This window comes from Callospermophilus lateralis, chromosome 3 (assembly GCF_048772815.1).
Source record: "Callospermophilus lateralis isolate mCalLat2 chromosome 3, mCalLat2.hap1, whole genome shotgun sequence".
NCBI lineage: Eukaryota > Metazoa > Chordata > Mammalia > Rodentia > Sciuridae > Callospermophilus > Callospermophilus lateralis.
In genome coordinates, this window is record NC_135307.1 from 170,411,165 (window position 1) to 170,422,953 (window position 11,789).

Sequence of the window (11,789 nt, forward strand, 5' to 3'; positions counted from 1 at the left end):
TAAAGTATGTTCACACCAATTTGTGTCTTCATACATGTACTTTGGATAATGATGTCCATCACATTCCACCATCATTGCTAACCCCCTGCCCTCTCTCTTCCCCCCCCCACCCCCATCCCCGTTGCAGGTTATAAGGTGGAGATTTTAGGAGTCCTTGATCTGACAACACAGGGTTAGCCCCTGAGCTGTTGGCGGAGCTCCCAGTGGCCTCCATAGATAATCCCACAAGTACAGGAAATGGCCTTTTTATCAGCTCAAGGGAAACAACCAAGCACTGAGTTCATCAATTTAGAGTAGGAGGACTTGAAATTTCAATTGGATGAACTGGACTCCCGCCTCCTTCTACAAATTTCTACAATAAAGAACAAAATGTTTTCCTGTATATAGATAAGACACCATGAAAACAGTAATATTCTTACAAAGTAAATGGCCTTGCTAAATATGGTCATGAAGAAGAATTAAAAAATTAAAAGCCCCCAAACTAAAGCCATTCTTTTGGATTACCTGCCACCCAGAGTTTCTCATAACCGCAGATAAACATACAGTATACTTTACAAAAGAACTCAGTGATAGAGTGCTTGCCTGACATGTACAAGGGAAACATAGTCAGCCCCCAGTACCACAAAGCATGCATGCACAAACGCCCATATATATACAGCCTAATGAATATTCATGAAGTAAACACACCCAAAGGAGCAGCACTAGCCATTCACAGTGGCACATGATCCCAGTGGCTCAGGAGGCTGTGCAGGACAATTGCAAGTTCAAAGCCAGCCTCAGCAAAGGCAAGGCACTAAGCAACCCAGTGAGACCCTGTCTCTAAATCAAAATACAAAATAGGGCAGGGATCAACAAAATACAGCACACCTTCATGTTCAAAACACTAGAAAAACTAGGAATAACAGGAGCATATCTGAACATTGCAAAAGCTATCTATGCTAAGCCCCAGGTCAACATCATTCTAAATGGAGAAAAATTGAAAGCATTCCCTCTAAAAACTGGAACAAGATAGTTTTTTTTTTGTTTGTTTGTTTGTTTTTTTTTTGCCACTTCTATTTAACATAGTTCTTGAAACTCTAACAATTAGACAGATGAAAGAAATTAAAGGACTATAGATAGGAAAAGAAGAACTCAAATTAGCACTATTTGTGATGATATGATTGTATACCTAGAAGACCAAAAAAATTCTACCAGAAAACTTCTAGAACTAGTAAATGAATTCAGCAAAGTAGCATGATCACAAAATCAACACCCATAAATCAAAGGCATTCCTTTGTATATCAGTGACAGATCCTCTGAAAAAGGAAACTAGGAAAACTACCCCATTTATAATAGCCTCCAAAAAAATAAAATACTTGGGAAGCAACCTAACAAAAGAGGTGAAAACTACAACTACTTTACAATGAAAACTACAGAATGCTAAAGAAAGAAATTAAAGAAGACCTTAGAAGATGGAAAGATCTCCCTTGTTCTTGGATAGACAGAATTAATATTGTCAGAATGATCATACTACCAAAAGCATTATACAGATTTAATGCAATTCTAATCAAAATCCCAATGGCATTCCTCAGAGAAATAGAAAAAGCAGTCATGAAATTCATCTGGAAAAATAAGAGACCCAGAATAGATAAATCAGTCCTTAGCAAGAAGAATGAAACAGGTGGCATCACTATACCAGACTTTAAACTATACTACAGAGCAATAGTAACAAAAACAGCATGGTATTGGCACCAAAATAGACTGGAAGACTAATGGTATAGATTAGAGGACACAGAGACTAACCCACTTAATTACAGTTATCTTATATTAGACAAAGGCATCAAAAACATATTTTGGAGAAAAGATATCCTCTTCAATAAATGGTGCTGGTGAAACTGGAAACCCATATGCAACAAAATGAAATTAAGCCCCTATCTCTCACCATGCACAAAACTCAACAGAAGTGGATCAAGGACCTAGGTATTAAACCAGAGACCCTTTGTCTAATAGAAGAAAAAGTGGGCCCAAATTTCCATCATATCGAGTTAGGCCCCTACTTCCTTAATAAGAGTCCTATAGCACAAGAATTAAAATCAAGAATTAATAAATGGGATGCATTCAAACTAAAAAGCTTCTTCTCAACAAAAGAAACAATCAGTGAGGTGAATAGAGAGCCTACAGCTTGGGAGCAAATTTTTACCACTTGCACATCAGATAGAGCACTAATCTCTAGGATATATAAAGAACTCAAAGAGCTAAACACCAAAAATAATAATAGTAATAATAATAATCCAATCAATAAATGGACCAAGGAACTGAACAGACCCTTCTCAGAAAGTGATATACAATCAGTCAACAAATATATGAAAAAATGTCCCACATCTCTAGCAATTAGAGAAATGCAAATCAAAACTACTCTAAGATTTCATCTCACTCTAGTCAGAATGACAGCTATTAAGAATACAAACAACAGTAAGTGTTGGCAAGGATGTGGGGGAAAAGTCACACTCATACATTGCTGGTGGGACTGCAAAATGGTGCAGCCAATAAGGAAAGCAGTATAGAGATTCCTTCTGGGAATGGAACCACCTTTTGACCCAGCTATCCCACTCCTTGGTCTATACACAAAGGACTTAAAAACAGCATAATACAGGGACACAGCCACATCAATGTTTATTGCAGCACAATTCACTATAACTAAACTGTGGAACCAACCTAGATGCCCTTTCAGTAGATGAATGGATAAAGAAAATGTGGTATATATATACACAATGGAATATTACTCAGCAATAAAAGAGAATAAAATCTGGCATTTGTAGGTAAATGGGTGGAGTTGGAGAATATAATGCTAAGCGAATTTAGCTAATCCCAAAACAACAAATGCCAAATGTTTTCTCTGATATAGGGAGGCTGATTCATAGTGGGGTTGGGAGGGAGAGCATGGGAAGATTAAACAAACTCTAAATAGGACAAAGGGGTGAGAGGGAAAGGGATGGAGCATAGGGGTAGAAATGAGTGTGGAATGAGATGGACATCATTACCCTAAGTACATATATGAAGACATGAATGATGTGAATATACTTTGTGTACAACCAGAGATATGAAAAATTATGCTTTATATGTGTAATATGAATTGTAATGCATTCTGCTGTAATATATAACAAACTAAAATAAAAAATTAAAACAACAAAATAGGGCTGGGGATGTGGCTCAGTGATTGAATGACCCTGAGTTCCATCCCAGGTACCCACCCCCTACCTCCCCCCCTCCCCCCCCCAAAAAAAAAACAAAGGAGTAACACCCAGGTCAAGAAATAGGACCTTACCAGAACTCCTCTGCCCCCCTCTCTCTCACTACCTCCACAAGAGAATCACTCTCTTGACTTCTTGTACAATTGATTGGTCTTATCAGTTTTTTTGGGGGGGGTTGTTTGTTTTTTGTTTATTTTTGCTTTGTATAAATGGAATCCTATAGTATGGATTCTTTTGTGTATGGCTTCTTTTACTCAGCATTATATTTGTGAGATTCCTTCATATTGTTGTATATAGTAGGTTTTTATTTTCATTGTTATATTCTATCATATAAAAATATGTACAGTATCGTTGGGAGCCACTCTGGACAGGAGCTATGTACACACCTTTCGTTCCTGAGTAAAGAGGTACTGAACATGTATTACACCCACTGCAATGCGTTTGAACTTTTCGTCCACTCAGATAAGAGAGGTGCAACTCCAGGAGTGGGCATCACCGGATGGGGTTGGATTACACCCACTTGTTTTTTGTAACCCTACTCCTTGCCTCATTTGAATGGCTTCTCCCCAATAAAACCCAGGTTCGAGGCATGTTCCTTCTCTTTCTTGCCTGCCTTGCCCCCCTTGTGGGAGTTGTGGCTGAGGAGTGGTCACTGAATCCAAAAAGGTACTTTCTGTGTCTCCGAGAAACAGACACATATCATATCACATCATGATATGATGAATTGTTGATCTATTCTGCTGTTGGACACTTAGGCAATTTCCAGTTTGGGGATACTATGAATAATGATCCTATCAACAGTCTGGGAATCTAATATAGGTCTCTTGGTGAGCATTTCTGTTGGGTACAGACCAGAGGTATGCTGATAGATGTTTAACAACTAGCTCACTGGGAACAGAAAAGCCCTCATGCGTGGCATTGTTGATTTCTATGGTGTAAATATTCCCACCATGACCTATGTCAAGCTACCAACATGTCACTGAGAACAGAATTGGGAAGAGAGACAAAGACTGCTCTCCCAAGCCATGGGAACCAGTGCCAGCACTGAGTGTGCCGGGGAGGTCCACTGAGAAACAGATGCCAGAACAGAATTAGACATGCAGGAGATTCATTAGGGGAAACGTCTGTGAAGGATAAAGGGGAAGGAAGCCAGAAAAGGCAAGGGGAGGGCTCAGACTGGAATAAAAATCTGACAGCTGTGAGGAAAGGGAGAAGGAAGGAAGTAGTGTATACATGCAATTTCACCTCTTCAGGAAATTGAGTCAGGAGGTTTGCAAGTTCAAGGCCAGACTGGGCAACTTAGTAAGACCTTATTTCAAAATAAAATTTAAAAAAAAAATTTTTTTTGTAGTTGTAGATGGAAGAATGTCTTTATTTTGTTTATTATTATTTTTTTAATGTGGTGCTAAGGATCAAACCCCTGTGCCTCACAAATGCTACAAAGTGCTCTGCCACTAAGCTCTAGCCCCAGCCCTCAAAATAAAATTTTTAAAAGAATAGAGGATGTAACTTGGGAGTAGACCACTCACCTAACATGCGCAAGGCCCTGTGTTCAAAACCCAGTACCACATATGCACATACAAAGTCTCAGACCTCAGTTGAAGGCCCAAGAAAGTCTCTCCCAGGCCAATGGGGGAGTCCTGGAACCGAGTTGTCAGTTAGAGCAGTCCTGTATCTAAGAAATCAGCCTGTATTAGCAGAAATGCAGTGGTAGAATCAGAGGAGCTGCAGCTGATTCTGCCAATCAATTAAGCTCCCATAGCAGGAGATCTGAGCAATGCATTTTACATTGCCATGATGCCTGACAATATCACCTTCTCTATGCAGACATGAGATCACATCTCAGTGGTCCTTCTAGATCCTACTTTTCACAAGTTAGATGTACAACCCTGGCTTGACTGACTTGTTTTCAAGGTGACCTGGCCACTTGAGATGGAATAAGTCCCAGGTTTCTTGGATAATTCAGTAGAGAAAAAGGAACTCAAGGAAGACACTGGAATTCTTCCTAAGAAACACAGTTAAGTGTTCTAATATTAATTAAAGAAATAGGAATTGACCATACTACAGACATGCTTGTTAACAACATGCTTGTTAACAATGAGGATACCTTCTGAGAAATACATGGTTAGCCAATTTTTTTTTTATTGTGCAAACATCACAGTGTACACTTACACTAATTAAAATAGCTACAATATAATCTTAAATAATTTTAATATTAACATTTTTTTTTTAGTTCTTGGCAAAAAACATCTTTGTTTGCATGTGGTGCTGAGGATCGAACCCGGGCCGCACGCATGCCAGGCGAGCGTTCTACCACTTGAGCCACATCCCCAGCCCGCTACAATATAATCTTATGGGAACACCATTATATATGTGGTATGTGACTGTATATCTCCAATTGATGGTTCCTATTTTATTTCCTTTGTTTGCTTGTTTGTTTGCAGTGATGGATATTGAAATTAGGACCTCATGTATGGTAGTTGAGTGCTCTTCTGCTAAGCTACACCTCTAACCTGATGGTTCCTATCTTATTGATTATATAAGAGGAAAATAGAAAAATAGAACAAGTTGGTTAGAAATAGAAGCCGGAAAAAGATCTCAAAATCCAAATTATAGTTGCTTATTACACTTAAAGCATTGAGGTACTTTAAAAAAAAGTGTTCACAAATTATCTGATGCTCCCTTTAAAAGCTGAAGTTTATTTCCTCTCCCCTATAATACATATCAGACTTAGTAACTCACTCTAACAAATACAATGTGGTGGCATTCTGCTATGTGACCTCTGAAGTAAGGTCCTACAGAGAATAACTTCTACTTCTCTTTCTCTTCCCCATCACTTTCTTTGGGGGAAATGGGCCACCATGACATGAGGACACTCAACACAGTCTGGAAAAGACTCAGGTGGGAAGGAACTGAGGACCCCCCCCCCCCACACACACACACCAAAAATCAGAAACAACTTGCCACAGAAGTGTGCCAACTAACTTGGAAGTAGGTCCTCCAGCCCCAGTCAAGCCTTCAGATGAGTGCAGCCTTGACCAACATCTTGATGACAACATCATGAAAGACCCTGAGCCAAAATCACTCAGCCAAGCTGTCTGTGAGTTCTTGCCCACAGAAACTGCAACAATAACAAACTACTATTATTTCTGTATTCCACTAAATTTTGATGTCTCACAGTGAAAAAAGAACTAATACAAGCACCAAGAATTTGGAAGTCCCCCTACCCACGCCCCAATTACCATTGAGACAATATAGCAACCCCGTGGGAGATGTTCATTCCCTCATTTCTTTCTTTGGCTCCCATAAAGCCCATAGTCCTGGTGCCGCTGTTTCTAATGGTAGCCTAAGACCCAAGCACAGTGGCCCCTGCCTGTAATCCCGGCTACTAGGGAGCCTGAAGCAGAATGATGACAAATTCAAGCCTCGCCTAGGCAATTCAGGGAGACCCTGTCTCAAAGTTAAAAATACAAACAACTAGGGATGTAACTCGGTGGCAGATACCCCTGGGTTCAATCTTCAGTATTGGGAAAAAAAAAAAAAAAAAAAGGTCGGGGAGCAGCCTGCTCCTGGGGTTGTGAAAGTCTCTGATGTTTATACAGCGGTCCCCATCTCAAGTTGCTGCCAGAGCCACTGGCACCAATTCCTATTATCTGAGAAGCTACTGGCAGCGATGCAGCCTTTGTTATGGCAAAGTGGTTCTTGCCTTCACTGTGACGAGAGCCCCAAAGTGGGGGAGGGTTGCAGGTAACCTTGTGTGCAGAATGAGCTGACTCAAAGCCTGACTAGTGACTAGAGGTACCACCCAGGTTGCAGTGTTTGCCAGATTAAACAGGCAGAAACCAGATCAGTGTATCAAAAATGTCTCAAGGAACAAGGGTGTTTAGCTATGAACCTGAGCAAGCCAGAACCAAGGACATTGATTGTGGACAAGGTTCAAAGAGGACAAAAAGAAAGCAGACTTGCAGGCGATCTGTGAGCCATAGTGCCTGGCTTGGACAGCTATGCAAGTCTGCCTGTGACCTGGTCTGCTTTACCCACCACCCCTACCATGGAGCCCTGTCTTTCATATGCATTTCAAGGGAAACTAGTTTTTTTTTGTTTGTTTGTTTGTTTGTTTTTTTAAATGTGGAAAGTTCTCACAGAATTGCCAGGGCTCAGATTTGTCAGTCAGATGCTGGCGTGGAAGCTTGAACAATTTTATGGTAGTTTAGGTTCCCTGTAAGAAGGTCCTATGGCAAGGATTCAGAGTAAAGTGAGATGAGATTGAAGGAAGAAGGTGAAAAAGTAAAAAATTGAGACAGGGAAGGTAGGGCAGGAAGTCAATATAGGATAAGTCTAGGAAATGATGTGGGTGAAAAGGGGCTGGAGTACTTGTAGTATGCTCATATCTTTGATATCAAAGTGTTATAGATGGGCTGGGGTTGTGGCTCAGTGGTAGAGCACTTGCCTGTCATGTGTGAGGTACTGGGTTCCATCCTCAGCACCACATAAAAATAAAATAAAGATATTGTGTCCATCTAAAAAAACTAAAAAATAAGTATTAAAAAAAGGTATTGTGACCATCTACAACTAAAAAATTAATTTAAAAAGAAAATGTTATAGGACATGCCTTCTACCAGTCCAATTGCCTCTTGTTTTGAACCTCCAGCCTGACCTTACTTGAAAATCGACCCCAATTGCTCCCATGCCACTGGAGCTCCTGCACCTGTGCTGGCTCCTACAAATACCAAGAGTGCAAATGAGGACAGAGGTGTAATTCAGGGTATAGTACTTACCTAGATTCCATGGCCCTGGGTTCAATCCCCAGCACTGCAGGGGCAAAAGGGGCTGGGTGTGGAGACATAGAGCGATGTGTACAAACCTGGATCTTTTTACACAACCCTGACCGGTTTGCTACCTTCCTTTTCCTATGAAATATATGAATGAACAAAAGTCTTTGACCCTCCTGGCGCAGTGGTGCAAGCCTGGAATCCCAGCGGCTCCTGAGGCTGAGGCAGGAGGATCACAAGTTCAAAGCAGCCTCAGCAAAAACGAGGCACTAAGCAACTCAGTGAGACCCTGTCTCTAAATAAAATACAAAATAGGGCTGAGGATGTGGCTCATTGGTGAGTACCCCTAAGTTCAATCCCCAGTACCCAAAAATGAAATAAAATAAGTCTTTGATTTGAAAATTAAATCAATAAGTACAGATAGTATTTACATATGACCCATGCGTATCCTTCCGGTTAAATCTTCTCTAGATCACTCATAATACCTAATATAATGTAAAGGCTATGCAAATAGTTATTATTTTGTATTGTTTAGGGAATGATGACAAGAAAAATGTCTGTGCATGTTCAGTGCAGATGTTTTTTGGTTTTTTGTTTTTGTTTTTTTGCCATGCAACCCAGGTCTCATACATGTCAGGCTAGTACTCTATCACTGAGCTATATTCCAGCCTATAGATATATTTGATCTGTTGCAGTTGGTTCATTCTGTAAATGTAGAACCTACAGATATGGCTGACTATATTTATATACTAACTCCAGTTAGTTATTGTTGGAGGCTACTAAGCCAGAGGAGGTTAATTACTATGGGGGTCAACACAGAGATTAGGATCCTGATTGACCAAATTTTTAAAAAAGATACAGGGTCACACTATGTTGCCCAGTCTGATCCCAAACTCCTGAGCTTAAGGAATCTTCCTGCCTCACCCTCTTGAGTAGCTGGGACTATAGGTACATACTACCATACCCAGCTTCTGGTTAATTAATCTTTTATTTGTTTACTGGCCATTTGGATATCCCTTCTGTGAATTGTATATTTATATCCTTGGCCCATATTCTATGGGTTTATTTTTTCCTTATTGATTTATAGGAGTTTCTTATATATTCAGATACTAATCCTTTCTTCATTATATGGGTAACCAATATAATTTTCCAGATTGAGGTATATCTTATCACTTTATTTATGGTATTAAGAAATAAACAGTCCTTTTAAAAAGATAATTTATCTATCTCTTCTTGGGTTTTTTGTTTATTTGTTGTTTTTTGTTTTTTGCCGTACTTTGAAATTGATCCCAGGACCTTGTGCATGCTAGGAAAGCACTCTACCACTGAACTACATCTCTAGTCTTTTTATTTTATTTTGAGACAGAATCTCACAAATTTGCCCAGGCTGGCCTTAAATTTGTGATTCTCCTGCCTTAGCCTCCCAAATAGCTAGGGTTACAGGCATGTGCCACTGTGCCTGGCTTATGGCTTGTTTTAGTCTCTCGTTTAAGAATTCTTTTTCTGTCTTGAGGTAACTCAGATAATAATTTACTAGTCATTTTAAAATTTAAACCACCTGGAAATTATTTACATAATAATGCCATATAGCAACCCAATATTTAATTTTTATCATAGAAAATGTCCAACACATACAAAAATAGATGAGTACAATGAACTCATCACTCAGCTTCAACAATTAACTTATTTTAGCAAATCCAAACAGTAATAAACCTTTTTCCATCTCACATAGTTTCTGCGGGTCTTCTGGCAGGAGTGCTTAGCTGGATGGTTCTGGCCTAGGATGTCTCATGAGGCTGCCGTCAAGTGGCCTGCAGTCATGTCCTGCTGCAGTCATCTGAAGCCTGAAGTGAGGGTAAAGAATCTGTTTCTAGTTGGCTCACACCCATGGCTCGTGAGTTATTGGCAGGAGGTATCAGTTTCTTGTTACAAAAACCTCTCCACTGAGTTGTGGAATATCCTTCCCCCGAAGCAAATCTGACAGAGGAAGGTGGACATTGCCAAACCTTCTATGACCTAGACTTGGGAGACACAAAGACCACTTCCATGACATGGTATCCATTAGAAATGAATCACTAGGGCTGGAGCTGTAGCTCAGTGGCAAAGTGTGAGGCACTGGGTTTGATCCTCAGCACCACATAAAAATTTACAAATAAAATAAAGGCATTCTGTCCATCTACAACTACAAAAATTTTTTTTAAAAAAAGTAAGAAATGAATCACTAGGTCCCACTGCATCTAAGGGGAGGGAAATTAGATCCTACTTTTTTGGGAAAAAAAAGAGGGGGGAAGCTGGGGTTGTAACTCAGTAGTAGAGCACTCACCTAGCATAGGTGAGGCCCTGGGTTTGATCCTCAGCACCACATAAAAATAAATAAATTAATTAAAGATATGTATTTAAATTAATTAATTAAAGATATCCAACTAAAGCTAAAAAATAAATATTAAAAAAGGGATGTCAAAAGTTAGTGGATATATTTAAACCAGGACATAACATGGCCCATCTTGTTTCAAGTATGACTTCATCCACTCTCCTCTACCAACTAGATTATATGAAGAAAAGTCTAGACTTCATATCATTCATGTATAAGTACTTCTGTATGAATTTCTAAAAGATAAGAACTCTGTCTCTTTTTTTTTTTCTTTTTTTTTTTTTTTTTTTGGTTTGTTTTGGTGTTGGGGATTGAAGCCAGGGTCTTGCTCACGCTAAGAACACACTGTACCACTGAGTGACTTCCCCAGCCCCACTTAACACTTTGACAAATGGGGAATGAAAATACCTTCTAAATGTTTCCCCCTTTCATTTCCAGACCAACACTCTGAGAAGCAGTATAAGCATCTTTTAAGAAAGTCCTTTGGGATTAGGAATCACCCTTAGTGGTGGTCAGTGTCATCATGCTTCTCTGTGTTGATGTTCCTTGTCTCCCTGTTGTACTCCTAATCCCTCACTCCTGTTCTCTGAGATCACAATCTTCAATAAAGTCTTTGCATATAGCCTTTGTATTGAATAATACTTTTTGGAGAACCCAGACTAAGACACTTTGTAAACAAGGTCCACACTTTTTGATTGATCTGTCTTCGATTTTGATTGATCTGTCTTTTTAGGTCTCTGATCCATGTTTTCCATGCCTTTCATCTTTTCCTTTACAATTATTTGGTAAATGAATCGCATTGTTTGTTGTAAGGAGTTTACTACATTTTAGATTTTGCTGATTTTTTCTGTTATGGTGTTACTGTGTTCCTCTGTTTTCTATATTATTCTACATTAATAATTACATCTAGAAGCCTATCAAGTTTGATTTTCTTTTTGGCAAGAATACTTCATGGAGCTAGGAGCAGTACTGCATACCTATAATTCTAGCACTTGGGAGGCTAAGGGAAGATAATCAAAAGTTTGAGGCCAGCCTCAGCAACTTAGCAAGACCCTGTCTAAAAAAAAGCAGTGGGGGTGGGATGTGGTGGGGAGTGGATGCTAGGAATATAGCTCAGTGATACAGCACCCCTACATTCAACCTCCAGTACCAGAAAGGAGAAAGAGAGAAAAAAGAGAGAAGGTAGAAAAGGAAAAAAAATAGTGATACTTCATGGGTGTTATTTTCACTTTCCATTGTTTCGCATCAGAAGACATCAGTTTCCATCTCTTCTGTAATTTTAAGATAGATTAGTAAGTATGGAGGTAGTCATTCTGATCCATCCATTATAAACTTTCCTACCTATCATTCACCTAATGATTTCCTCATACAAAGATAACTGTGTTCTAGAATTGCACTGTTGGATATAATAGCAAT